General features: G+C 46.0%; 1 long non-coding RNA gene across 1 annotated transcript; it reads left to right on the top strand.

Annotated features, from left to right (window-relative positions):
* The first annotated feature begins 4470 nt into the window (after nucleotides 1-4470).
* LOC119565454 lies at nucleotides 4471-22629 on the top strand. Its single transcript, XR_005224153.1, has 4 exons — nucleotides 4471-4613; nucleotides 18622-18797; nucleotides 21386-21508; nucleotides 22196-22629. It is a non-coding gene; the product is annotated as an uncharacterized LOC119565454 (long non-coding RNA).
* The last annotated feature ends 428 nt before the right edge of the window (nucleotides 22630-23057 follow it).

Genomic DNA, 23057 nt, shown 5'->3' with positions numbered 1-23057 from the left:
TGGAGGGGAGGGATAGGATACAGAAGGACCTAGACAAATTGGAGGATTGGGCCAAAAGAAATCTGATGAGGTTCAATAAGGATAAGTGCAGGGTCCTGCACTTAGGATGGAAGAATCCAATGCACCGCTACAGACTAGGGACCGAATGGCTAGGCAGCAGTTCTGCGGAAAAGGACCTAGGGGTGACAGTGAACGAGAAGCTGGATATGAGTCAGCAGTGTGCCCTTGTTGCCAAGAAGGCCAATGGCATTTTGGGATGTATAAGTAGGGGCATAGCGAGCAGATCGAGGGACGTGATCGTTCCCCTCTATTCGACACTGGTGAGGCCTCATCTGGAGTACTGTGTCCAGTTTTGGGCCCCACACTACAAGAAGGATGTGGATAAATTGGAGAGAGTCCAGCGAAGGGAAACAAAAATGATTAGGGGTCTAGAGCACATGACTTATGAGGAGAGGCTGAGGGAGCTGGGATTGTTTAGTCTGCAGAAGAGAAGAATGAGGGGGGATTTGATAGCTGCTTTCAACTACCTGAAAGGGGGTTCCAAAGAGGATGGCTCTAGACTGTTCTCAATGGTAGCAGATGACAGAACGAGGAGTAATGGTCTCAAGTTGCAATGGGGGAGGTTTAGATTGGATATTAGGAAAAACTTTTTCACTAAGAGGGTGGTGAAACACTGGAATGCGTTACCTAAGGAGGTGGTAGAATCTCCTTCCTTAGAGGTTTTTAAGGTCAGGCTTGACAAAGCCCTGGCTGGGATGATTTAACTGGGAACTGGTCCTGCTTCGAGCAGGGGGTTGGACTAGATGACCTTTTGGGGTCCCTTCCAACCCTGATATTCTATGATTCTATGAGTCTATGATTCTTTCAGGGTTTTTGTGAACACCCTGACCACAAACAGAATGAAGTGGTGCATGCCAGGTTCCTGGGTAAACTGAAAAAATATAGGCCCATATCATGCACATGAGCCACACATGCAGCTGCTGTTGATTTCATTGGAAGATGTATGGGTAGAATAAGTTCATTACCTGGCCCTATATGACCATGACTCTCATAAACACCACTTCATCCATCTGTTCATGAAACACAGTAAAATCAGCTGGAGCTGGAAACAGATCTAGAACAGGATATGAGCCACGGGGTTCATAAACTGAACAGTGGATCATGAAATCCAGACTAGAAAGCAAGAGATTGGTTGTGCAGTCTTCTACACTAGCTGAATGCCAGACCAGCCAGAGGAAAGCCGTGGAGAGATAAGGTGGGAGGTGGCCTCTTGACACAAAAGCTAGCTACTTGATGTCAATTTATTATTAGTGTTTATTTAGCGACTTGATCCAAGAACTACTGCAGTCAATGAGAGTCTTTCTATTGACTATAATGAGAGTTGGTTCAGGTCCTTATTAAGCACAAACAGTCTGGCACAGTACAGTGCAGTAATAAGGTTGTGTCAGCCCAGTTAACCTGGGAAAGCAGTGCACATGAACACACATACAATCTGTTCTTCTCTACACATAGGTGCCTCTTGTTTCAAGTGGATGATAATTTAAAATACTTACTATTTAAAAATTTGATTTTCCTATGAAGTTTTTCAATATTTTAGGGTCATGGTATTTTCTTTGAAGGTTTATGCCTCAAGGGAAGATGTTGTTGCATTTGTTATATTGTGAAATTTATTAGGAAGTAAACATAATTGGCTAAGAATTTTTTCTCCCTGATCTTTCTCACTGTTGAACAGTGGTCATTTGTGAGTTATAATATAGTTATTGTGAGACGTATCCAGTGAGTTTGTGGACTGGCACTCTCAGAAATCCGGAAAATCCTAAAATTCAGGACACTGAGCCCCAGTCTACACTACATACTTACAACGGAATAACTACATCACTCAGGGTGTGAAAAATCCACACCGCTGAGTGATATAGTTATACTGACCCTAACCCCTTGTGTAGACAGCACTATGTCGGTGGGAGGGCTTCTCCCCTTGACTGCCTCTCATGCAGGTGGAGTTATTAAGCCAACAGGAGGGCTCACTCCCATGGGCTTAGCATAGTGTAGACCTGCCCCAATCCTCAAAACCATTCACAGAACTTAAACATTTCAGAGAACTAATTGTGGTCAGAGTCATCATATTGGGAACAGCTACCTAAAACTTACTTCCCTACAGGATGAGCTGTATTATTATTATTTGCCATCATTTGCTTTTTTTTTTCTTTTTAAAAAGGCTCCCGCAACAGATCTTACTAGTTGCAACCAATTTGCAACCAGTTTCTGCTCTGTTTGAAATTTAGCAGCTTGTAGCACCCATCTATTCTTTGTTAATTAAATACAAATGTCCAGACAAGGAATGAATCACCTTAAAATGAACTTGAATGACTGAAAAAAAAGTGTAAACATTAATCAGTGGCACCTACAGAGATCTAGACTACATTGTGTTTAATCTTTTTATCTTGGAATAAACCCGTTTTTGTTCAGACATACACACAGTACAAATGAGTGTAAATTCCCCTGGTTAATTCAAGTACAGTACAGTTCCAAAAATTCCAGTCTCCTTCAGAGTGTCAGGAAAGAGATCAGCTCTTAATTCTCTAAAGCCATAGCAGTACACAATGCCATGCCTGTAATTTCATTTTCTAGCTTCCTAAGTGTTTCCTTCTATATCCTCAGATTTCTCACTACATCAGTCTCACTCTAGTGAGACTCCTGCAATTCTAGAAACATGGACATGAAAGGATGTTCAGCTGCCGATTCTGAATGGGGCCTATTCTGTTCCTTCAAGTTCTCTTGCCAGTCCTCTTGCTGAGATACTTCTGCCTTTCTTACACCTTCATATTGCACCGGAAAGCCTTTAATTGCCTTAGACTTCAGTCACACAAACTTTCAGACAGACCAGGGAATGAAGAACTAAAACCCACAGCACTGTCGGTGAACACAAAAACCAGTTATTTGCCTGCACTGAACTGTTGTTCTTCGAGATTTGGGTGCAGATGTGTATTCCACTCAGGTGCATGTGCACACAGCCATAGTCAGAGAACTTTGCTTAGCAGTATCTGTCGGGGCGACATTCATGCCCTCCAGTTCTCATAGCCCCTCCCCTGACTTTTTAAGGGCTGTGCTGCCCCAACCCCCTCAGTTCCTTCACACCAGAAGTCAAAACTGGAGGGGACAGAGAATGAGTCATGGAATACACATCTGCACCCACATCTCGAACCTCAACAGTTTTAGTACAGCTAAGTAACTGTTTTTAATTCTTTGAGTGGTGGTAGACATGAATTCTACTCAGGTGACTGGCAAGCAATACTCGTACGAGGTGGGGCTCACAGTCTATTTAAACAGGGCTGCAGAACTGCCTTTCCAAAGTCTGCATCTGACCTTGATGAAGTCATAAATGCATCGTGTCTGGTAAACATATGTTCAGAAGACCAGATAACGGCCCTGCAAATATCCAGCGTAGAAACATCACTGAGAAACACAACAGAAACGGCTGGCCATTGTCAAATGAGCTACCAGTCTCTGTGGAGGTGCAATCTGAGCTATCCTGTACACCACCATAATGCAGGACGCGATCCATCTGGAAGTTGTCTGTGTGGAAACAACCCTGACCCTTCATCCAATCTGTGTAGGAGACAAAAAGTTGAGGCAATGAAAAAAATGATTTAGTCCTTTCCAGACACAACACCAAGCGTCGTCTCATACCCAACATGTGAAGGCACTGTTCATCTGCATTTCAGGAGGGAGCGCAGGGGGGAGATAATATAGGTAAGTACGTTGTTTGGTTAAGGTGAAACTATTAAACCACTTTAGACAAATATTTTGGATATGGACTTAGGGCCACTCTGGCTTTGAAAGACTGCATCTACAGAGGCCCTGCCATTTTAGCCTGCAGTTTTCCCAGCAGCGGTGGGCAGGGCGGAGAACGCTGCCACTGGGCTTTTATATGTGCCATGCAGGTTCCCAGGTGGCTGAGGAGGTGGTATGTGCTATTCAGCTTCTCAGGTTCATCAGTAATCTCCCTGGACCCCAGAGAGAGATTACTGATGAACCCAGGAAGCTGAGCAGCAGATACCACCTCCTCAGCCGCCCTAGATCCTCCATGGGGCATAATAAATAAGCAAAAATGTCCCCAGCTGAAGCTGTGTCATCTTCTTAAAGGAGCGGCAAATGGAGCACGTCTTTAATATGCCCCTCTTTTATCCACAACAAGCACCAAGTGTGGGGGTCGTTATTCAGAATAGCTGCTCCACCTGAAGGACAGTGTTTAAAATGGTGAGGGCATTACATCAGGTAAGTACTAAAAAATAGTAACTAACTACTAAATTAACTAACTACTGTACATAATTACAAGGGTATTACTAACTAAATGAACTATTTACAAAAGCTCAGCCATGCGGTAAAACCCACACAGGAAGGTCTGACTCAGGCTGTGGCCAGTGACAGAAGGAAATGAGGATGGGTGGGGCACTGCTGCCCCAAAATATGAGGGCCAAAGGGTGCAAGCACTGCCTTGACAAGAACTGCTCTAATGTGCCCAGAGCACCAAAGCCAGAGGGGAATACACGTCTGCAACCACTCAAAGAAGGACTTCTATTAACAAACAGAACTACCTTAAACTGTTACCAAAGGTAAGACCTTCTCTAAACCGAAGCACAACTGCCCTGCTGTGCAAAACACTTTGTGATACCAAGAGTTGCTTGTTTAGCAGACAGCTTCCAGAGCCCTCACAGTAAATCTAGACAGTCTTATTGATGACAATGTTGTTACTTCCTGGAGCCCAGAGAGAGGGGGATAACTTAACAGCTCATTTCAATTTGTTGTTTCTACAGTTTTAAATAAGTATTTGCAGCCTTTATCTAAATAAGGTCTGGGGGCGGGGGCAAAGGCACCATGGCCCTGCACTTCAGGTGGTCGTTTACACCAGTGCAAAGCAGGCATCTCACACTCCTGAATCAGAAGCGTGCTATTTCACACCCACTGTGCTGTGGGGTGAATGACTCTACAAGGTGCAGGCAAATGGTGAATGGAGCCCAGGCTTCCTAACTTTAGGCTCCTATGTTTTAAAAATTTAGCCACAAGGCTTAAAATTTCCTGGTACCAGAATGGAGTACGTTTCTACTATATTTCTGGAGGAAATTCATGGTGGTGTGGAGGGCTGATACAAAGCACTTCATGCACTTCAGCAGGTCTGTGCATGGGGGAGGTCACAGTGGAACAGCCACTAGAATCCAGCATACTAGAAACACATGGAAGGAAGAATAAAACAGGGCGGAGTCACCCACCAGGGTTCAGTACTACACAATTCTTTCTTATTTATATTGTTACCTATTTCTGTCAGGTTCTTCTGTATCTTCTGCTAGCATAGGTCTATTTATTGTTATTTTAAAGCAAAGGATGGGACAAGGAAGGTACTGTTTTAAAACTGAGTTTTTAACAGCTGAAAGGAAGAACTTTGCACTGTTCTAGATGAAGGGGATTTGACTCTCAATGATTTGCAGTCCCTTTCCCTTAGAACACACACAGTTTTTTTTCAGGTATAACAGCTTTCCTGGGACTATGTATAATAAATATCTTCACCTTCCTCCTGACACCTGTGCAGCTCCAGCTCCAGCCTCTGAGATTCAGGAAAGGATAAGCTCTTAATTCCCTGAAGCCAAAGGAGGACATACATAGGTCTCTCTTGTTCCAATTCCCAGCTTTTTAGCAGTCTCCTCAGCTCCCACTTCTCTTCAGAATTCCTTTTACCGTTCTCACACTCAGTCAGTCTGTGTCTTTGTAGCATTCTTAAACAGAGCGAGGGAAAGGAACATGTAGGCACAAAAACAGTTCCTTGCAGAACGGAACTGGACTGTAATACCAGAGGAATTAAACAGGATACAATCCCTTGTCTTTATACCATAGTTTGTGGCTTCCTATCCCCACCCCTATAACTTCTCAAAGGGGCTACTGGATGCCCCTTCATGTGCCTTTCAGGGCCACTGATTTCCCACAGCTATTTAGAAACCCCAGCTCACTCTGAATCCCTTCCATATAATATGAAAGGTAGGGTCTCATGAGAACTGATGTGAAAGTGGACCTGCCCATATACATTTCTTACAGATATAAAAAATGAAATTGATGGCATCTTATGAAACACATCTGTCTTTTCACATAGTGAAAGCTTTTCCCAGTGGAGGGACGCTGTCATTCTGAAGTTCAAATAGGACATGCTACCATACTGCTAGGTCTGCTCGCTGCCTTTAAGGTTCTCTGTTGACACTGTTACCTGCACACGCCAGGGCACCCCACCCTTACCCAATTCCTATAGCTTGAAGCGAAAGGCACCTACCCTTACCCAGTTCCTAGGGCTCAGGACATAATCCTCTGCGGGTTTGCGGGGCCTCTTACCAGTGAAAGAGCCTTACACAGTAATATCCGTGACCTCTATTTATTAACAGTTACCAAAACAGAATGTACACGCTAAGCATACAATGCTCACCACTCCCAATAAGGCAGATGAACTTTTCTTGGTGGCCAGTCAAGATTAGGTCGTCCGGGGCTCCAGTTTCTGCACAGTATAATTGGCAGGATGTTGAGGTCTGGCAGCTTGATCTTGGGCTGTGTCCCAGAGTTAGATTCCAAAGAACTTCCTTTTGGACCCCAGTTTATACAGTTAAAACTTGGATCCTATTTAGTTTTACGATGGGTTAAGGTAGAGCTAAAGTACTACAAAACAGTATTTTTCACCAACACTAGCCGATTACATAACAATTCTTTAACTAATCATATCTACCTTAGTTGATTTAAATCTTGCAAAATTAGTTATGCAACAAATGGAAACAAAGGATCAGAGACCATACAGATAAACAATAGAGAAGTAGGGACCATAAAGGCAAAACAATAGAGAAGTATAGATTTCACAGTCACTCTGAAAACTGATAAGTGATTCCTTGCCAGACAGAATGCTATCAGACAAAGTTTTCTTTAACCATCTTAAGCTCTGTGTCTTTATCTGGTGATGCTGGCTACTATTAGGACAGAAGTGCCTTCTTAATAGCCCCATATTACATTGTTTTGATGCAATTTAGATGGAATGTGAGGACGTGGCCCTCTCTGCTTCTTAGCTCACGGCTGCTCCTGTCCTGCTGTGGCGGCTGCTGCTTACTGCAGAAAAAAAGCCTCAGACCTTCCAACACAGGCATTCAGATTTCTACCTTCTTATCACTAAAAAGAAAAGGAGTCCTCCTTTTCTCTTTGCGAATACAGACTAACACGGCTGCTACTCTGAAACTTCTTATCACTGGCACCCACTGGCAAGGCTAGAGCTGCAACCATGTCAGAGAAGCCACAATAGAACAGCTAATGATGCAATTTGGTACTACACCTACTGTGTAATCTTTATTTTCTTTATTCTAACATTTATCATAAAGCATATTAAACTTATAATGTCACTAGTAATCCTTCTCCAGCTCCAGAAACACCAGTACCAAGAACACAAACTTAAGGCATTCCATGCAAAAGCCTCAAAAATCTACCTTTCCACCCCAAGCCATGGACGTTATATAGTATCTAAATGCAAATAAGAGAACCCTCAGCTGGTGATTCTTATTGGCTTTTATAAAAGCTCCCTTCACATTCTCTCCCTACTCTTCTCACTGAGCTCCCATTGTTTTCTTCCACTTTCAATCTCCACAGAAAATGTTCCTGAATTCACTAATGCTTAAGTTAAACAATCCTTTAAATAACTATAGTGCCATTATGATTCTAACCTAGGCGAATTATAATTTAAATCCAAGAAGGTGATCGTGCTCGCTATCTCATTAATTCTAGGATGCCTCTCATAGAAAATTTAATAAACACCCATTACATAGTCACTAAACAAAAACATCCACGATGCAGCACCTAATAGGGAGGACAGGACAAACCATCCCCCAACCGCTGCGAAAACCGGTTGGAGGAGGGAAAGGGCTACTTTTGCAGCATTGTCTTTCCTCTGTCCTTGATCCCACAGAAGCCCCTAGGGTTGTCAATGGGACTCAGGGTGAGAAAATAAGAACAGCCATACTGGGTCAGACCAAGGGTCCCTCCTGCCCACTATTCTGTCTCTGATAGTGGCCAGTGCCAGAGCTTCAGGGGAGTGTACAGAACAGGGCAATTTTGGAGTGATCCATGCCTGTCTTGCCTTCCCAGCTTCTGGCAGTCAATGGTTTAGGGTCTCTGCAAGCCTGGGGTTACATCCCTGACCATGATGGACCAGTCCTCTATGAACTTGTCCAGTTAATTTTTTAACCCAGTGCACAGATGGAGAGTGGGGCTGGCCAGGCATGGAAGGACTTGGCTGAAAAAGGGTAGCCACAGTCTTTGCTGGCTTGTTTCCACAGACACGCTTTTCCCCCAAGTTCATGCTGACTGTGGCAATGTTAGTGCACATGGTTCCTCTTCTCGGATGTACTTCCACACCCTGGAGGTGGATTCTGGGGGAAGTGAGCAGCAAAGCAGCCTGGCAGCTGGGTTTCTCTGCACTGTGTGCAATATAATCGTGTGCATGGATGCAAGACGGGCATTAGCGCTACAGTTGGATGCATCTCCTACAGCAGCAAGTTTTTCTAAGTTCTGCCAAGTCGTTTTACAGTAAAGAGGTTTGGCATCCCATGGAGCTTGTTAGCACAAGATTCTCTCCGTCTTCTAGTCACAGCTCTCACAGCCAGAAAGATTTCACTTTGTGGACAAGAGGGGTAACAGCTGCCCATATCCGGGCCGAGCATCACTCTGCTAAACTCTGTCCCCAGATCATTCACAGTTAATCCCTGCTATTGAGCTCCAGGCACAGCGTGCATGTCTCAGCCCTGGTCTACACTAGGAGTTGAGGTCGAATTTAGCAGCGTTAAATTGATTTAACCCTGCACCCGTCCACACGACAAAACCCTTTTTTTTTTTTTTTTTTTTTTTTTTTTTTTTTTTTTACTTGAAGGGCTCTTAAAATCAATTTCCTTACTCCACCCCTGACAAGGGGATTAGCGCTGAAATCGGCGTTGCCAGGTCAAATTTGGGGTACTCTGGATGCAGTTAGATGGTATTGGCCTCCGGGAGCTATCCCAGAGTGCTCTTTTGTGACCGCTCTGGACAGCACTCTCAACTCAGATGCACTGGCCAGGTAGACAGGAAAAGGCCTGCGAACTTTTGAATTTAATTTCCTGTTTGGCCAGCGTGGCAAGCTGAAGGTGAGTGCAGAGCTCATCAGCAGAGGTGACCATGCAGAGTTCATCAGCAGAGGTGACCATGATGGAGTCCCAGAATCGCAAAAGGGCTCCAGCATGGACCAAACGGGAGATATAGGATCTGATCGCTGTATGGGGAGAGGAATCCGTGCTATCAGAACTCCGTTCCAGTTTTCGAAATGCCAAAACATTTGTCAAAATCTCCCAGGGCATGAAGGACAGAGGCCATAACAGGGACCTGAAGCAGTGCCGCATGAAACTTAAGGAGCTGAGGCAAACCTACCAGAAAACCAGAGAGGCAAATGGCCGCTCCAGGTCAGAGCCCCAAACATGCCGCTTCTATGATAAGCTGCATGCCATTTTAGGGGGTTCAGGGTTTAGGGGGTGACCCCATGTTGTTTGACTCCTTCAATGGAGATGGAGGCAACAGGGAAGCAGGTTTGGGGACGAGGAAGATGATGATGATTAGGTTGTAGATAGCTCACAGCAAGCAAGCGGAGAAACTGATTTTCTCGACAGCCAGGAACTGTTTCTCACCCTGGACCTGGAGCCAGTACCCCCTGAACCCACCCAAGGCTGCCTCCCGGACCCGCCAGGTGGAGAACGGACCTCTGGTGAGTGTACCTTTTAAAATAGTATACATGGTTTAAAAGCAAGTGTGTTTAATGATTAATTTGCCCTGGCATTCGCGGCTCTCCTGGATGTAGTCCGAAAGCCTTTGCAAAAGGTTTCTGGGGAGGGCAGCCTTATTCCGTCCACCATGGTAGGACACTTTACCACTCCAGGCCTGTAGCACGTACTCGGGAATCATTGTAGAATGAGACTAAATCAGGGGGCCCAGATAATCTTCATCCAAGAATATTAAAGGAATTGGCACACAAAATTGCAAGCCCATTAGCAAGAATTTTTAATGAATCTGTAAACTCAGGGATTGTACCGTATGACTGCAGAATTGCTAACATAGTTCATATTTTTAAGAAAGGGAAAAAAGGTGATCCGGGTAATTATAGGCCTGTTAGTTTGACATCTGTGGTATGCAAGGTCTTGGAAAAAATTTTGAAGGAGAAGGTAGTTAAGCACTTTGAAGTCAATGGTAAATGGGACAAAATACAACATGGTTTTACAAAAGGTAGATCGTGCCAAACCAACCTGATCTCCTTCTTTGAGAAAGTAACAGATTTTTTTAGACAAAGGAAAAGCAGTGGATCTAATTTACCTAGATTTTAGTAAGGCATTTGATACTGTGCCACATGGGGAATTATTAGGAAAATTGAAAGGTGGATAAGGAATTGGTTAAAGGGGGGACTACAACAGGTCCTACTGAAAGGTGAACTGTCAGGCTGGAGGGAGGTTACCAGTGGAGTTCCTCAAGGATCGGTTTTGGGACCAATCTTATTTAATCTTTTTATTACTGACCTTGGCATAAAAAGTGGGTGTGCGCTAATAAAGTTTGCGGATGATACAAAGCTGGGAGGTATTGCCAATTTAGAGAAGGACAGGGATATCCTACAGGAGGATCTGGATGATCTTGTAAACTGGAGTAATAGTAATAGGATGAAATTTAATACTGAGAAGTGTAAGGTCATGCATTTAGGGATTAATAACAAGAATTTTAGTTATAAGCTAGGGACACATCAATTAGAAGTAACGGAGGAGGAGAAGGACCTTGGAGTATTGTTGATCATAGGATGACTATGAGCTGCCAATGTGATATGGCCGTGAAAAAAGCTAATGCGGTCTTGGGATGCATCCGGAGAGGTATTTCCAGTAGGGATAAGGAGGTTTTAGTACCATTATACAAGGCACTGGTGAGACCTCACCTGGAATACTGTGTGCAGTTCTGGTCTCCCATGTTTAAGAAGGATGAATTCAAACTGGAACAGGTACAGAGAAGGGCTACTAGGATGATCCGAGGAATGGAAAACTTGTCTTATGAAAGGAGACTCAAGGAGCTTGGCTTGTTTAGCCTAACTAAAAGAAGGTTGAGGGGAGATATGATTGCTCTCTATAAATATATCAGAGGGATAAATACTGGAGAGGGAGAGGAATTATTTAAGCTCAGTACCAATGTGGACACAAGAACAAATGGATATAAACTGGCCACCAGGAAATTTAGACTAGAAATTAGACGACGGTTTCTAACCATCAGAGGAGTGAAGTTTTGGAATAGCCTTCCAAGGGAAGCAGTGGGGGCAAAAGATCTATCTGGCTTTAAGATTAAACTCGATAAGTTTATGGAGGAGATGGTATGATGGGATAACATGGTTTTGGTAATTAAATATTCATGGTAAATAGGCCCAATGGCCTGTGATGGGATATTAGATGGGATGGGATCCGAGTTACCCAGGAAAGAATTTTCTGTAGTATCTGGCTGATGAATCTTGCCCATATGCTCAGGGTTTAGCTGATCGCCATATTTGGGGTCGGGAAGGAATTTTCCTCCAGGGCAGATTGGAAGAGGCCCTGGAGGTTTTTCGCCTTCCTCTGTAGCATGGGGCACAGGTCACTTGCTGGAGGATTCTCTGCTCCTTGAAGTCTTTAAACTATGATTTGAGGACTTCAATAGCACAGATATAGGTGTGAGGTTTTTTGTAGGAGTGGTGGGTGAAATTCTGTGGCCTGCGTTGTGCAGGAGGTCAGACTAGATGATCATAATGGTCCCTTCTGACCTAAATATCTATGAATCTAGAACAAAGCATTGCAGTGTATGTTTGCTGGCGTTCAAACAACATCCGTTATTTATCTCTCTGTGTTATCCTCAGGAGAGTGATATCATTCATGGTCACCTGGTTGAAATAGGGTGCTTTTCTTAAGAGGACATTCAGAGATGCCTGTTCCTGCTGGGCTGTTTGCCTGTGGCTGAACAGAAATGTTCTCCGCTGTTAGCCACGGGGAGAGGGGAGGGCTAGCCACGTGGTGGGGGGGAGGCAAAATGCGACCTTAGAACAAAAGCACATGTGCTATGTATGTAATGTTAACAGCAAGGTTTACCATGAAAGAGTCTACCCATTGTTCTAGAAAATGTGTCTTTTTAAATACCACTGTCCCTTTTTTTTTCTCCACCAGCTGCATGTGTTTCAAGGATCACAGGATCTTCTCCTTCCCAGAGGCTAATGAAGATTAGAAGGCGAAAAAAACGCACTCGCGATGAAATGTTCTCTGAGCTCATGCTGTCCTCCCACACTGACAGAGCACAGATGACTGCGTGGAGGCAGACAATGTCAGAGTGCAGGAAAGCACAAAATGACCGGGAGGAGAGGTGGTGGGCTGAGGAGAGTAAGTGGCGGGCTGAAGAGAGAGCTGAAGCTGAAAGGTGGCGGCAGCGTGATGAGAGGAAGCAGGATTCAATGCTGAGGCTGCTGGAGGATCAAACTAATATGCTCCAGCGTATGGTTGAGCTGCAGGAAAGGCAGCAGGAGCACAGACCGCCGCTACAGCCCCTGTGTAACCAACAACCCTCCTCCCCAAGTTCCGTAGCCTCCTCACCCAGACACCCAAGAATGCGGTGGGGGGGCCTCCGGCCACCCGGCCACTCCACCCCAGAGGATTGCCCAAGCAACAGAAGGCTGGCATTCAATAAGTTTTAAACTTTTAAACTTTTAAAGTGCTGTGTGGCCTTGTCCTTCCCTCCTCCACCACCCCACCTGGGCTACCTTGGCAGTTTCCCCCTATTTGTGTGATGAATTAATAAAGAATGCATGAACGTAAAGCAACAATGACTTTATTGCCTCTGCAAGCAGAGATATTTATTTTCTCTATATCGCCATCTGGTGTCTGCTGATGGAACAACAGGTTAGCAAAATGAATCATACAAATGTAAGCCTGGAAGAGACCTCTTGAGGTCTTCTAGTCCAGTCCCCTGCACCCAAGGCAGGGCTAAGTATTATCTAGGCCAGTGATACTTGGACTGAGGCTTGTGAGCCACAAGTGCCTCTTTAATGTGTCTCCTGAGGCTCTTTGCAGAATGATATTAAAACACCGTGTGATTTAATTATTAACCAATCTGGATGTTTTAATATGTTGTATTTCCCTAGTTTGTTTATGTAGTTGGCAAAATAATCTTAGCCCTGCATAAAAGGACCCAGACTCAGCGCCTGAAAAAAAGCTCCCCAGGACCAGACTTCTCTGGCTCCTGGCACTTACTACTAAGGGGACTGACTGGGCTTTAGAACCCAATGACCCCACTCACGTTATTGCTGGATTGGGAAGCTAGTAAAGCCTTGGTTGCTGGCTGCACATATCACTGCATATTATCAGGACTCTGTACTGTGGGTGACTCTTTGGAGATAAGACGTACCTGAAATTGTGCTGCTTGAACACTGGCCAACATTTGTCTCCTTCTTTTATGTTATGTCTTCATCGATTTTAAGAGATTGACAAACTCATAAAACAAACACTGTGGAAAGGGAAAGAAAAAAGTACAACACATACAAAAGACCGAGCGGCTGCACCACTTTTCCTGGTGCATGACAGATGCACACATGCACACAGCATCCCAACACTCCCAAGCTGCTCTCATTTACAAAGCTTTCACGTGGCGTAAATCCCTAGCATAGTATACATCATTCTTCGTTCATCTTATAAATTAGGTGATTCTAAGGAGCAGCTTCTGCCATGTTCATATACCAAACTCGTAAAACTAGAACACGAGAGATTTTCCACCTTCTAAAGATCAGTATCTGTGCAGGACCAAGTGCAATTGCAAGTGGCCAGGATTCCCAATAAACAGAATCAGAGCCATAGAAACATAAGACTGGAAGGGACCTGGAGAGGGTGTCAAGTCCAGAGCCCTGCACAGGGACAGAGCCAAGTAAACCAGACCATCCCTGACAGGCATTAGTCCAATCTGTTCTTTAAAACCTCCAGTGATGGCAATTGCACCACATCCCTTGGAAGCCTAGTCGAGAGTTTAACTACCCATATAGTTAGAAAGTTTTTTCTAATATCTGTCCTAAATCTCCCTTGCTGCTGATTAAGTCCATTCTTGTTCTACCTTCAGTGGACGGGAAGAACAGTTGATCACAGTCCTCTTTACAACAGCCCTTTACGTATTTAAGATTGTAATCAGGTCCACCCTCCCTGCCCCACCCCACCCAACCCCCCTCTTCTTTTCTCAAGACTAAACATGCCCAGTTTTCTTAACCATTCCTCATAGGTCAGGTTTTCTAAACTTTTTTTCATGTTTGTTGCTCTCCCCGGACATTCTCCAATTTGTTCACATCTTTCCTATAGTATGGTGCACAGAATTGGACACCGTACTCCAGCTGAGACCTCACTAGTGACAAGTAGAGCAGGACAATTATCTTCCTTGTCCTATCTTATATACAACACTCCTGTTAATACACCCTAGAATGATATTAGCCTTTTTTGAAACTGCATCATATTGTTGACTCACATCCAATTTGTGATCCACTATTACCCTCGCCCCCACGACCCTTTTTAGCAGCGCTCCCACCTAGCCAGTTATTATCCATGTTGTGATTCTGCGTTTGACTTTTTCCTTCCTAAAAATTCAGACTATGAAGCATTTAACTGCAAAAAGGGGAACTACACACAAATGAGAAAACTAGTTAAATGGAAAGTAAAAGGCACACCCACAGGGGTAGAACTCCTGCAAACTGCATGGAGACTATTTAAAACCACCATAATAGAGGCTCAAATTATAGCTATACCCCAAATCAAAAAACACTAAGAGGCCCCCAAAAATGCCAACATGGCGAAACAGCCAAGTAAAAGAGGCAGTTAGAGGCAAAAAGGCATCCTTTAAAAAGTGGAAGTCAAAACTTAGTAAGGAAAATAAAAAGGTGCGTAAGCTCTGACAAGTCAAGTGTAACAAAGTACAATAAAGCAGGCGAAGAAAGGATTTGAAGAGCAACTAGATAAAGACACAAAACTAACAGGAAAAAAATTTTAGTACATCAACAGCAGGAAGCCTGCCAAACAGTCAGTGGGGCCACTGGACAATTTACGTGCTAAAAGGAGCACTCAAGGACAACAAGGCCATTGCAGAGAAGCTAAATGAATTCTTTGCATCAGTCTTCAATGCAAAGGATATGGGGGATATCCCCACACCCGAGCCATTCTTCTTAGATGACAGATCTGAGGAACTGTCCCAGATTGAGGTCAGTAGAGGAGATTTTGGAACAAATTGATAAATAAAATAGTAATAATTGACCGGAATCAGATGGTATTCACCCAAAAGTTCTAAGGAACTCAAATATGAAATTGCAGAACTATTAACTGTAGAATGTATCTTATCGCTTAAACCAGCCTCGATCTGTTTGAGTAATGTGTTTATATTAACACATTTTAGATAGACTATCTGTGCTGAATACTTAGTCAATTGTACTGTGGCATTAGGGGTATCAAAAAAAAAAAAAAAAAAAGAGGCGAGACCAAAGTGTTGGAAAAAATCCAACCAACTTTAATGCAGTCAGAGCCCTTGAACCCACAGCAGCACCTGCCTCCTCCAGCACAGATGACAGCTCCAACCTCTAAAAAGAATTCCCCCAGCCTCTCTCAGACCACACACCCCTGCAACCCAGCTTCTGGGAGAGGGGAAGCCTATTAAAATACATTATTGGCAATTGAGTTCTCTTCCTTTGTTCCTGGTCCTGTATGTCTCCTGGGTGTTGTTTCTGTTCCCTAACTGGACAAAATTAACTGAATTTTGCCCCTTGATTAAATGCATCTGTTCCTGCCCTGATGTCGGCTTTCCGACATCATCCATACCAACACAACTGCCGTTGTGCAATGTCTGTGAACAGTAATAAGGAAGGGGAAGAGACTGTTCATCAAATTCTACATGAAACTGCAAGACTCAGTGTCTGTGAACAGGTTCCTACACTATTTGACCAGCTCTGGTAATGATGGTAAATGGCTAGTTATTATGTTGGTTCTAATGTTCCTGGGTCAGATCCTGCTGTATTCCCAGTCCCCCTGGGCTATCCCAGAAGCACAGAGGGGAGTTATTAGCTGTTCCTGGGTTGGCCAGCATAGGTGATGTGCTGGGGGCATTTAAGAAGGGCCATGGCCGCAGGGGAGTGTTACTGCAAGGGCAAGATAGAGCAGCCCTTAAGGTTGTTCTAACTTGTACTGGAAGCCTTTGCACACACCTGATGTTGGGCCTTTTGAGATCGTCCTGGAGAATCCTCATATTCCTCCCCCAACAAAGCCCTGTACATTAAGGATTGCAAATTCTATGTGTTACCATAATTGCTGGTTTGATGCCCAAAATGCTAACTGGACAGCAGAAGACCATTGTATTGCTAAACATTCAAAAATCATCAGCCAGGCCCTCAAAAAAATTGTGAGATTTAAAAAAAATAAGAAGCGTTGGGCCTCTGCTTTTAAGCCTTTAGAGTTAACACATCTTCAGGCTTTTCTCTGCAGCCATGAGCGCTCCAAACTTCTATTTAAAAAAATGAAAGCTGAGATTCTCACATAACCACCTGACTCAAGGAGCTGGAGCTTCAAGAAAAAAAACGGGTTGTTAGGGGGCTTATTCCTTCACCCACTTACTTCCCTGGTCCTTCTCGCATGAACAGAGAGCAACAATACCCAAAGTCCAAAGGTGCAAACAATTCAATGTTTATTGGGGTGAACTTCCAGCAAGCATGATTCCAGTTTCCTTCCTTAGTGTCCCCCTTCCCAGCTCTGACACCACATAGCCTTACACCTGTGTCCCTGTTCCCATTCCTGCCCTTAGCCAAACATGATTCCAATTTCCTTACCCCATTCCCTGTTCCCATTTCCCCCTTTAGCCAAACATGATTCCAATTTCCCCACCCCATTCCCTGTTCCCATTTCCCCTCCCCACACCCACCCACCCACTTCCTGATTGACTGCAGACTATATAGTAAAACTTGAGTTCTGCTTAGCTATACCTTAACCTATCATTTTCCTGAAATTTAACTAACCAATCCTAACATATTGTAACATGATTATGTAACCAATTATATCCCACCACCTTAATTAGTTTACACCCAGCAAAATTAATTATACAGCAGACAGGAACAATCACAGAACCAGACAGAGATTATACAGACAGACAATAGCAAAGTGGGAACTATAATGACAAAACAATACAGAAGTGAGGATTTCACATCCCAGCTATTGATAAGTGAGTTCTTGCCAGACAGGATGCTATCAAACTAAGTTTCCTTTTACATCTTCTAGGCACTTCCCTTTCCCTGGAGGTGACAGGGATTATCAGGACAGGAGTGTATTCCTAACAGCCCAATAGCACCTTCTTTCAATGTGACTAGTTTGGAATGTGAGGATGTGACCGGTCCTGTCCCAGCTTATGGCTGCCTCTGTTGCTTAGCCAAAGGCCTTAGCCTAAGAACAGGGCCTCAGATTGTCAAAGTAAGAGAAGGACCTTACACTGGCAGACAGTGATTTTGATTCTTTCTTTTATACCTCTAACTAGCCAAGTGATAAGAATACACCTAAATTCTTAAAGTACAGGCCTTTGCAGACAGGCCTGAATATCTATATCCTAACACGGGTTACCCACCTTTTGTAACTGTTGTTCTTCGAGCTGTGTTGCTCATGTCCATTCCACTGTAAGTGTGAGCGTGCCCACGTGTGCAGCCATCGGAGACTTTGCCTTAGTGGTACTGTCAAGGTTTCTCCCCCACTCTGAACTCTAGGGTACAGATGTGGGGACCTGCATGAAAAACCTCCTAAGCTTATCTTCACCAGCTTAGGTCAAAACTTCCCCAAGGTACAAAATATTCCACCCTTTGTCCTTGGATTGGCCGCTACCACCACCAAACTAATACTGGTTACTGGGGAAGAGCTGTTTGGACACGTCTTTCCCCCCAGAATACTTCCCAAAACCTTGCACCCCACTTCCTGGACAAGGTTTGGTAAAAAGCCTCACCAATTTGCATAGGTGACCACAGACCCAAACCCTTGGATCTGAGAACAATGAAAAAGCATTCAGTTTTCTTAGAAGAAGACTTTTAATAAAAATAGAAGTAAATAGAAATAAAGAAATCCCCCCTGTAAAATCAGGATGGTAGATACCTTACAGGGTAATTAGATTCAAAACATAGAGAACCCCTCTAGGCAAAACCTTAAGTTACAAGAAAGATACACAGACAGAAATAGTTATTCTATTCAGCACAGTTCTTTTCTCAGCCATTTAAAGAAATCATAATCTAACACGTACCTAGCTAGATTACTTACTAAAAGTTCTAAGACTCCATTCCTGGTCTATCCCCGGCAAAGACAGAATATAGACAGACACACAGACCCTTTGTTACTCTCCCTCCTCCCAGCTTTTGAAAGTATCTTGTCTCCTCATTGGTCATTTTGGTCAGGTGCCAGCGAGATTACCTTTAGCTTCTTAACACTTTACAGGTGAGAGGAGCTTTCCCCTGGCCAGGAGGGATTTCAAAGGGGTTTACCCTTCCCTTTATATTTATGACAGGTACCTATAGGGCTGGCTGTGGCACCCCCTGGAGCACTGCACTCACAGCACGGTATATCAGGAGCTGCTGGCCCTGCGCCCTCTCGGTTCCTTCTTGCCGACAACTCTGACAGAGGGGAGGCAGGTGGGTAATGGAATGGGCATGAGTAACACATCTCGAAGAACAGTTACAAAAGGTGGGTAACCAGCTTTTCTTTTTTGAGTGCTTGCTCATGTCAATTCCATCGTAGATGACTCAAGCAGAATCCGTGGCGGCGGGCTCAGAATTCACAGTCTTGCAGATTAGAGTACTGCTCTGCCGAAACCAGCATCACCCTGAGCCTGCTGGGTCAGCGCACAGTGCAGAGCAAACGTGTGGACGGACTATCAGGTCGCAGCTCAGCAAATTTCCTGGATCAGCACCTGAACGAGGAAGGCAGCTGATGATGCCTGCGCCCTAGTTCAGTGGGCCATCACAATCACTGGAGGGGGCACCTTCACCAGCTCATAGCAGTAGTGGATGCAGGCTGTGATCCAGGACGAGATTCTCTGGATGGACACTGGGCAACCTTTCATTCTGTCCAAGACTTGTGGAATGGCTTCGTTCCTTCGATGAAGAAGGCTAACGCCCACCTGATGTCCGGGGAATGCAGCCTGCATTCCTCATCCGTCGCATGAGGCTTCAGGCAGAAGACCGGAAGATATATTTCCTGACCAGTACGGAACTGGGAAATGACCTTGGGCATAAAGGCTGGGTGCGGGCGCAGCTGGACCTTGTCCTTATAGAAGACCGTATAAGGGGGCTCAGACAAGAGCACCCTGTTCTCGGACACCCTATGGGCTGAGGTTATAGCGACCAAAAAGGAGACCTTCCAGGAGAGAAGCAGAAGGGAGCAGGATGCCAGGGGTTCAGAGTGGGGGGATTCCATTGTTAGGATATAGGTATTCAGGCCTGTCTGTAAAGGCCTATACTCTAAGAATGTAGGTATATGTTTTATCATTTAGCTAGTAATAGAGGTATACAAGAAAGAATCTGTGTAAGGGCCTTCTCTCACTGTAACAGTCTGAGGCCCTGTTCTTAGGCCAATGCCTTTGGCTAAGCAGCAGGGCCTCAGACTGTCACAGTGAGAGAAGGCCCTTACACAGATTCTTTCTTGTATACCTCTATTACTAGCTAAATGATAAACATATACCTACATTCTTAGAGTATAGGCCTTTACAGACAGGCCTGAATATCTATATCCTAACATCCATGAGCCTGGACTGCACAAGGTTCAAGTCCCAAGGAGGGACTGGGTCCTGGACCTGAGGGTAAAGGTGCTCCAGACCTTTCAGGAACCCCACTGTCATGGGATGGGCGAAGAACAACCTGCCGTGAAACGGAGGATGGAAGGCCGAGAGGGACACCAGGTGCACCTTAACAGAGGACAGCGACAGGCCCTGGAACTTCAGAGATAGTAGATAGTCCAGGATGACCTTCAGGGATACCTGCTCCATCCGGACACGGCAATCCGAGGCCCAACACGTAACCACTTCCACTTTGCTACATAGGTAGCCCTGGTGGAGGGTTTCCTGCTGCCAAGCAGGACATGCTGGACACTGGCAGAACACTGCTGCTCCTCCCCACTCAGCCATGCAGAAACCAGGCCGTGAGGTGCAGTGCCTCCAGGTTCAGATGCAGCAGGCTCCCATGGTCCTGGGACAAAAGACCCAGCCAAAGTGGCAGCTATAATGGGGTGGCTGCTGACAGACTCAGGAGCACGGCAAACCAGTGCTGACAAAGCCAGGCCTGGGCTATGAGGATGACTGAAGCTTTGTCTTGCTTCACTTTGAGCAGGACTCTGTGGATTAGTGGCACCAGCAGGAAGGCATACATAAGCGCTCCAGACCATGGGATCAGGAAGGCATCTGACAGGGAGCACTTGTCCCTGCCCTGCAGAGAACAGAAAACGTGGCACTTCCTGTTCTGTCTGGACGCGAACAGGTCCACATGGGGAGTCCCCCACCTTTGGAAAACTAGGCTGACCACCTTCGGGTGAAGTGACCACTCGTGGCGAGACGAGAAGGCCCTGCTGAGATGATCCACCAGGATGTCCTCGGCTCCAGGCAAGTGGGCAGCCACCAAGTGAATGTCGTGCTGCACACAAAGGTCCCAAAGACTGAGCGCTTCCCGACAGAGGGATGAAAACCTGGCACCGCCCTGTCTGTTGATGTAGTACTTAGTGGCCGTATTGTCTGTCAGGACCTGCACCACCTTGCTTTCCAGGCAGGGCAGGAAAGCCTGGCACGCCAGGCGAACTGCTCTGAGTTCCCTGACATTGATGAGAAGGTCCAGGTCGTGCAGCAGCCAATGGCTCTGGGTGCTGAGGTAGCCCAGATAGGCCCCCCAGGACCAGGTCCTATGCGTCCAACACCAGAGTGAGAGAGGGACTCCCTGCAACACCATCCTAGGATCCCGCCACCAGTCAAGCGATGAGAAGATGTGACTCGGCACCCTGACTACTCAGTCCAGGGGGTGCCTGCTGGGAATGTAGAAGGAGGCCAGCCACGTTTGCAGGGGCCTCAGATGAAGCCCCACATGGCTTACCACATAGGTGCATGCTGCCATGTGGCCCATCAGTTGCAGACACATGTAGGCTGTGGTGAGCGGTTGGCTCCATATGCTGGTGATCAGGTCCAACATGGGTTAAAACTGTGCCTCAGGCAGGAATGTCCTGGCCCGCCTGGAGTCGATTAACTCTATGTGTTGAACCGGTGCTAATGTGGATTTTTCTGTGTTTACTAGGAGGCCCAGGTCTCTTCAAGTGGAGCGCACCAGATCGAGGCTCCTCTGGACCTCCTCCAGAGACCTGCCCTTGATGAGCCAAACATCGAGATATGGGAAGATCTGGACCCCTCGATGCCTCAGGTAGGCCGCCACTGGAGCTACGCACTTTGTGAACACCCTGGGGACCTAAGACAGGTCAAAAGGCAGTGCTATAAACTGAAAGTGGTGCTCTGCCACCGAAAAAAGCAGAAGATGCCTGGGCCCTGGGAATATGGACACATGGAAGTAAATGTCCTTCAAGTCAAGAGTGGCATACCAATCCCCCGGATCCAGGGAGGGGATGATGGAGGCCAGGGAAACCATGAGGAACTTCAACTTCTTGAGAGATTTGTTCAGGCCCTGCAGGTCTAGGATAGGCCTGAGTCCCCCTTTTGCCATTGGGATTAGGAAGTAGCAGGAGTAGAACCCTCTTCCTTGCATACCTACCTCCTGAAAGAGTTGCTGCTCATGAGATGGGTCTCTAAAGAGGGACTGGGAAGGGAGGGGGGCGGGAAGGAGGGGCGGCCAAAAATTGCAGGGTATAACCTGAGCCACTATGTCCAGGACCGAATGGTCTGAAGTGACCCATGACCAGGCTGAACGGAAAGGGAAAAGGTGGTAGAGGAATGGGCAGGCAGGATCCAGGTTATTGGCTGGTGCGTCACTCCTGGACACACCCTCAAAACGAGTACTTCTGGCCCCCTTGGTATTTCGCCGCGCCAGGCTGCACCGGAGACCAGGACGACGAAGGGCGGCGATGGCTAAACCCTGTGTCTCTTCTCCTCACAGGCCCCTGCCAACATTGCCACTGCCTAGGAGGTGGGGGAGGCCAGAACAGCTGCCTCGATGACTAAGGCGTGTGCATCCCCAGGGAGCGGAGGGTTGCCTTTGTGTCCTTCAGCCCGTGCAGACACGCATCCATCTGATCAGAAAACAGGCCAACACCATCAAATGGAAGGTCCTGGACCGAGGCCTGCACCTCCTGGGACAGGCCAGTGGTCTGAAGCCAGGAGTTGTGCCGCAAGACCACCATCGAGGCAACCACTCAGGTAGCTGAATTGGCGGCTTCCCAGGCCAACTGGAGAGAGGACCGGGTGGTAAACTCTTGGGCCACTTCCTGGAACATGGAGTCCTTGAATGTGAGGAGAGAGTCCCACAAGTTGAATTTGTAGCATCCCAAGAGGGCCTGGTGATTCGCCGCCCGAAACTGTAGGCTTGCCGTAGAATAAATCTTTCAGCCGACTAGATCGAGTCTTTTCACCTCTTTATTCTTAGGGGTGGAACTAGTGGGCCCATTTGTCCTGTTTGTTGGTTGACGACATGATCAACGAACCTGGTGGCGGATGAGTATATAGATACTTGAATCCCTTCGCGGGAATGAAGTACTTCTTTTCCGCCCTTTTCAAGGTGGACGGGATGGAGGACAGAGTCTGCCAGATGGCCTTGGTGATATTCAGGACCCCTTTGTGGACCGGGAGCACAACCTGGGTCGGGCCAGGCTGGATGCAGACAGCACGTTAAAAAGGGTGTCTGTCTGCTCCTCCATCTCCTCTACTTTGAGGTCCAAGTTATCTGCCACCCCACAGAGGAGAGAGCCTGATGCTTGCAGAAATTGTCCAGTGGGCTAGCTCTGGACAGTCCCGCTACCGCT

Source organism: Chelonia mydas, chromosome 1, assembly GCF_015237465.2.
Source record: "Chelonia mydas isolate rCheMyd1 chromosome 1, rCheMyd1.pri.v2, whole genome shotgun sequence".
Taxonomy (NCBI): Eukaryota; Metazoa; Chordata; order Testudines; family Cheloniidae; genus Chelonia; species Chelonia mydas.
Note: the sequence above shows the minus strand (reverse complement) of the source record. Positions and strands in the feature narration are given on the sequence as shown.